Source organism: Eurosta solidaginis, unplaced genomic scaffold, assembly GCF_040869045.1.
Source record: "Eurosta solidaginis isolate ZX-2024a unplaced genomic scaffold, ASM4086904v1 ctg00001085.1, whole genome shotgun sequence".
Taxonomy (NCBI): Eukaryota; Metazoa; Arthropoda; class Insecta; order Diptera; family Tephritidae; genus Eurosta; species Eurosta solidaginis.
This window is the reverse complement of record NW_027136922.1, coordinates 610,452-616,072: the sequence shown is the minus strand read 5'-3', so window position 1 is coordinate 616,072 and position 5,621 is coordinate 610,452.

Sequence of the window (5,621 nt, the reverse complement as noted above, 5' to 3'; positions counted from 1 at the left end):
CTTTCATGAAAATAAAATTGTATATCAACATCTTCACGAATCTCCAAATTGTAAGTCCTTAAAGGAAAATAGATAGACCCACCAATAAGTATACCGAAATCATCAGGATGATGAGGTGAGCTGATTTAGCCATGTTCGTCTGTCTGTTTGTATGCAAACTAGTCCCTCAATTTAAAATCTCGATCAGTGCCCCATCCAGCGACACCTATTGCCAAAGTAAAATCCTATTTTGTTACAAAATCGCTTCTTTAAAGGCCCTGGAAAACTTGCCATATTCATAACGCCCAGTTTGTAACCATATTTTCACTTAATCACAGATAAATGTATATTGGCATCGCTTTTGCTGCCTTAACCTAAAAAATGTCATAACTTTATGCAATAAAAAATTCGAAAAATTTCAAATCGAAAAATACAATCCCCAAAATGTGTATAAATTCGCCAATGCAAAAATTTATAGATTATGGACATCGCGGAAAACTAAAAAATAATTGGTTGGCTATGGTATCGTTAAGACTAAGGCGTTATTCAATGGCTTCAATTACCGATTAGATTGACTTGCATAGAATTCGTTGGATCAGCTGTTTTACACAGAGTTTACCAGGACCTTAAAGTAGTCATTCCGCGATTTTGTTTTCATCCCATGATCTATTCGTACAAGAGGGAACTTTGAAGTTGTTATCATAGTTTGGTCTCACAACTTAATTCATTTACATGCGTCACACTTTCATTGCACAAAATAAAAAGATATTTATTTACTCACAATTATAACAATTTATTTGTACATAATACAAGCAAAAAAATATCATAATTTCAACTGCAGAGCGGAATTTCACCGTAATTCAACTGCTCTTTCGAAAACCCCCTATCTCAAAATGTTTCGAAATTCGGCGCTCAGTGGAGCTAGGGTGATATTCGAATCAATAGTTAATCTATAACAACACCATGCCGTTTCACATAATTATGTATAAATAATCGAACAAATAGATTTGTTAAATTTATAAATTCACACTTATAAGCATTTTGATCTTTATAACAGTTTTTTTGAGTCACCGCAACAAGTTCTGGCTTCCGAAAGCGTCCTGCTCCATAATCTTCAGCACCCAAATCATCCTGATCACATGGAACATATATGACGCCTCCTGCTCCAGAATCTTTCAAACTCAAATCTACCTCATCACATGTTGCATATATTAACATTCGCTGTCTAAGCTTCCCATCTCCATTCCACCATTCTGTTACTTCCACTCTCTTCTTTGTTAGAAAAGAGGAACGATTTATACCATTTTCATTGTTCAAAAGCCATCTACTAACATCCAAACAAGTGTCCGATGATAAAAAGATATAGGCAACACTTATTATTCTTACTGCATCATTCAGTTCAAAGCGCCTTTCCACTTTAAGCACAGCTATATTCATATTATATGATTCTCGTGTATATTCAGGATCAATATGTACATCCACCACACCGAGTCGCTGCCCTTCCTCTCTGTATATATCGGTTACGCCAGCTAGAACGGAGAGTCCATCACAAGGTACATCTTTTACGCAACTCGCAGTAGTAAGCACCAATAAAATATTGATTATTGAGCCAACACATTTATATTCGTTGTTAATAAATATTGCCACTGAATGTGGACTTTGCCGTATACTGATGGAGCCAGGTACACTGAAAAATTGCGCTTCCGTATAGCTTAAAATGCAACTAAGCAGGACAAACAACAACGCGAAATTACTTCGTAGATTCATTTTAACTTAAAACCTTTTCTACTACTTTTAAAGTATCAAGTACACCGAGATTAATTTTGTGGGCGCTATTTATACCCAGTTGGGTTGTGTAAATAAAAAATAAGTTTTCAGGAATTTGAAATAACAAAAATACATATAAATTTAAGTTAAAGCTACTCAAGGTCAAGTTGTTATACTCCGCGCGCTTTGCCCATAGAGTATATTAACTTTGGTAACATAACGGGCATAAACGAATCGAGATAAAAACAGACTTCCGTATATCAAAATGCTGAGGATGAATAAAATTAAAGAAAAAAACCTTTTTAAAAATAAGCTTTTATTATTGGTTAATAAAATTAACTAAAAAGTAAACAATAAATCGACTCTAAAGAAATATAACACTTTATAAGTTCATTGTAACCTTTAACGATAATTAGGCTTTTTCGTCTGCGACAAAAAAATTCTATATTGTACATAATTATATATTTTTAACATTAAAACTTTACACCTAAATTATTAAAGCTTACAGTTTATATCACAGTCCAAATTGTTCTAATAAATAAAATAATTAAAAAAAATTTTTTAAGTTAAACGGTTTTATTGAAAACAATACTTACATGAAATAATAATAGTACGAAAAGCTAGAAAATAATTAGGTAGGTGCTAGGTACTAGTCATCACACTAATTATCAATCTAGGTCAGACAATTAAATAAAAGCGTTGGGCGCGTCATGAGCTGATGACGGTAGCGCTGGTAGTTCAGCTTTTGAATCAGAGAAAGAATTAATGACCCGTGCAAATTATTATGGCTTTGGCCGTGTAAATTATTATGGTGTATTTGCACCAAATAAATGCTGCAGACATAACAACCGGAGTCATTTTTGAGTTGTATATTTTAGATTTAATAAACAATTAATATGGGTGTGTTTGAGCGGCCAAATAATAACAGTAGTATTGCTAAATTTCCTAGCGATGATCAATAGATTGTCAACATTTCGTTCAACGAACGCGCGAAACTGCCACATCTGCTCAAATTTGCCAAGATTTTCCATTCTTGATTTAACTTAAGCCGTTATGCCAATATTTTTCAGCCAGCTTTTTTCAAATAGGTAATTTTTCCAAAAGCAAAATAAATTACAGAAAAGATTACAGAGTTAAACAGCCTTAAAAATTCAGCTATGTTTGGGACTTAGGCTGTTATGCCAAAGTAAACACAAATCTTTACCGATAACTGTGCTATCGATTAATTTATCGAATTCTCGGAAAGTAATATCGCATTGTCATCGGAGTTATACATGTGTACAAAATTTCAGCTCAATCAGACACCGGGAAGTGTATCAAATTTAAATTGCAAGATTCCATACATACAACAAGTTTATTTTGTTTCATAAAAGCTTATAATTATAAAAAAAAGGAGTTGATTTAGCCATGCCCGTCCATCCGTCCGTCTACCTGTCGCTGCACACGATAACTTGCATAAATATTGAGAATTAAATATCGCAATTTGGTTTAGGGGTTTCTTGGCGCCCATATCCCATTGCTATTAAAAATGAGGGAAGTCGGATGGAACCGCGCCCACTTTTTGCATATAAAACATTTTGGAAAACACATAAAACCTGATTATTCAGCAAATAATTTCTCTAGAATGTTAAAATTTGATGTGTGGACCGTTATTAGGACTTTTGATTTTTTTTTGAAAATGGGCGTGGCACCGCCCACTTGTGATAAAATCAATTTTACAAGTATTATTAATCATAAAACCAAAAACTGTTAAACCTTTCATAACAAAATTCGACAGAGGCTGCTTATACTATAGAGAATGCTTCAAAAAAAAAAGAAGCAAAATGAAAGAGACGGTGTGAGGACCACGCACATTTTTATATAAAAGATTTTAAAAAGGGTCGCGGATGAATAAAATAAGATATATCATTGCAAAAAAGAGCTTTATATCAATGGTGTTTCATTTTCCAACTGAAATTATACCCAGAAAAAGGAAAAATTTTGTATTTTTTGGCACCGTCCCTTTTATGACAAAACAATTTTCTATGTTTCGGGAGCCATAGCTCGGAGAAAAATTAAAAATTTCCTTATAGCAGAAACTATTTCTAGGAAAAATGGACGGGATGAACTATATCTTAGCGAAAAATAGTTTTGTATCAATGATATTTCACTTATCAAGTTTCGTAACAAAGTTCGAAAAAGTTATTTATCTGAAAGTACAATTCAAATTCACGCTGTGTATATAATATTTGGTTACACCCAAACTTAGACGCCCTTCCTTTTTTGTTTGTTTTAATTAGCTGAACAAATGAACAAACAAATTAACAAATCAAACGTATTTATTAATGTTCTAGCGAAATGAAATGACGCATTTTGCTATACTTTTTTAAAACAAAATTTCTTTGCAATTGTTTGTTTATTTATATGTGGGCGATTCCCAAATAAGGTCCATCACGAACCGAAAATCAAAAGTGGTCAGACTTTATTCCTATCACTTGGCATTAAAGGCCAAATATGTGTATGATGTGGAAATCAAATAATTTATTCTTTCCCCTCATCCTGCACAGAGAAACATGATTTCAAAGACAAGCGTCATCGGTTTTGCAAAGTTGGATGTCTTACTAATAAAATATAACGTCCTTTCTTTATATTGTTGCGCTGTTAAACACAGATCTATATTTTTTCTTTTAATAAAGCTTTGTCTATACTTTTATTTAGCATCAAAGAACTTTGGAAAATGGAGGTTTTGTAAATTGATCCTGCCCTTATCCTCTTTATTTTCCTACTAAGCAGACGTGGGCCTGAAATTAAAAAAGCTTTCAGATGTTAAATAGGTCTGTTTACTAAAATTTTTCCGCAAACTTCGGGTAACATTTTTATTGGTGTCTAAAATTTGCCAAGTCCATTACCTCCCTTCCAATAGTTTATCCATATATTGGCCAATAACTTTATTTCTATTTAGTCAATGAACAAAACTTATCAAGAAATGAACTCTAAAGATTAATGTAGGTTTTATTGGTGTATTCAACAATTTAATATGAAGACACAAAAGAAAGCAGTAAAAACTATGTAGCTTGCATTTTTCTTGTGAATCTTATCGGCTTTAAAATATATATACATATATATATATATATATATATATATATATTTATCGACTAGTTAAATGGGAATATCTATCCAAATTTCAATGGATTTATTATATTCGTGATTTTCTGAACGGAAAATTATATATGGCCTCTTAAAAGTTTTGATTTATTCTGTACTTTTGTTCTATTTCTTCTATAAAACTAATATTTAATGACCTAAAAATGTATCGAAGAATAAACAGAGGGAAAGTTATATACCAGTATACGTCCCCGCTTATGAAAAGGGGGTTTTGCGCCCTTAGCCCGGACTTTGAGGGCGTATTCGAAATTTCAGGGTGTGCAGGTTTAGTTTACTCTACTAGACCTAAAACTCGATCTCTCCCAAAGAATAAATTTTCAATGTCATTTGTAATTCATTGAGCAAAAATTGTGCCGTCCGTAACCGCACTTAAGCTTACATTCAGCGTTTTAAAAGGATATATCAGATTTTCGATTAGTTTTATTAATTAGTTTTATCTGTTTTCAAGTTGGTAATATTCCATCGTACACTACTACAAACCCAGAGTTGGGAGCAGTGCACTGAATTTTGAGTAACAACACTTACAACTTAAGTGGGCTGTCATAATCAAGATCTTGCCTTAAGTATTATTAATGAGACCTTAATTTTTTATGGATTTAACCGTCTGTTCATCTTTCACATATTCGTAAAACTAGCCAATAACCGCGGGCCAGTCCGCTCTATTGCGATATACCAATATATGATATTGAAAACAGTACCGAGACCGTCCAGAAAATAATCTTTGAATAGTC